Raw genomic sequence first — 693 nt, 5'->3', positions numbered from 1 at the left:
AACAGAGATCATTCTGTCTTTTTTGAGATTGCATCCAAGTACTGCATTTTGGACTCTTTTGTTGACTATGATGGCCACTCCATTTCTTCTGAGGGATTCCTGCCTGCAGTAGCAGATATAATGGTCATCTGAGTTAAATTCACCCATTCCATTCCATTTCAGTTCTCTGATTCCTAGAATGTCGACATTCACTCTTGCCATCTCTTGTTTGCCCACTTCCAATTTGCCTTGATTCATGGACCTGACATTCCCAGGTTCCTATGCAATATTGCTCTTTACAGCATCGAACCTTGCTTCTATCACCAGTCACATCCACATCTGGGTATCGTTTTTGCTTTGGCTCCATCCCTTCATTCTTTCTGGAGTTATTTCTCCACTGATCTCCAGTAGCATATTGGGCACCTACTGACCTGGGGAGTTTCTCTTTCAGTATCCTATCATTTTGCCTTTTCATACTGTTCATGAGGTTCTCAAGGCAAAAGTACTGAAGTGGTTTGCCATTTCTTTCTCCAGTGGACCACATTCTGTCAAATCTCTCCACCATGACCCGCCCGTCTTGGGTTGCCCCACGGGCATGGCTCAGTTTCATTGAGTTAGACAAGGCTGTGGTCCTAGTGTGATTAGACTGACTAGTTTTCTGTGAGTGTGGTTTCAGTGTGTTTTCCCTCTGATGCCCTCTTGCAACACCTGTCT

This window comes from Bison bison, unplaced genomic scaffold, assembly GCF_000754665.1.
Source record: "Bison bison bison isolate TAMUID 2011002044 unplaced genomic scaffold, Bison_UMD1.0 scf7180017864384, whole genome shotgun sequence".
Taxonomy (NCBI): domain Eukaryota; kingdom Metazoa; phylum Chordata; class Mammalia; order Artiodactyla; family Bovidae; genus Bison; species Bison bison.
Note: the sequence above shows the minus strand (reverse complement) of the source record.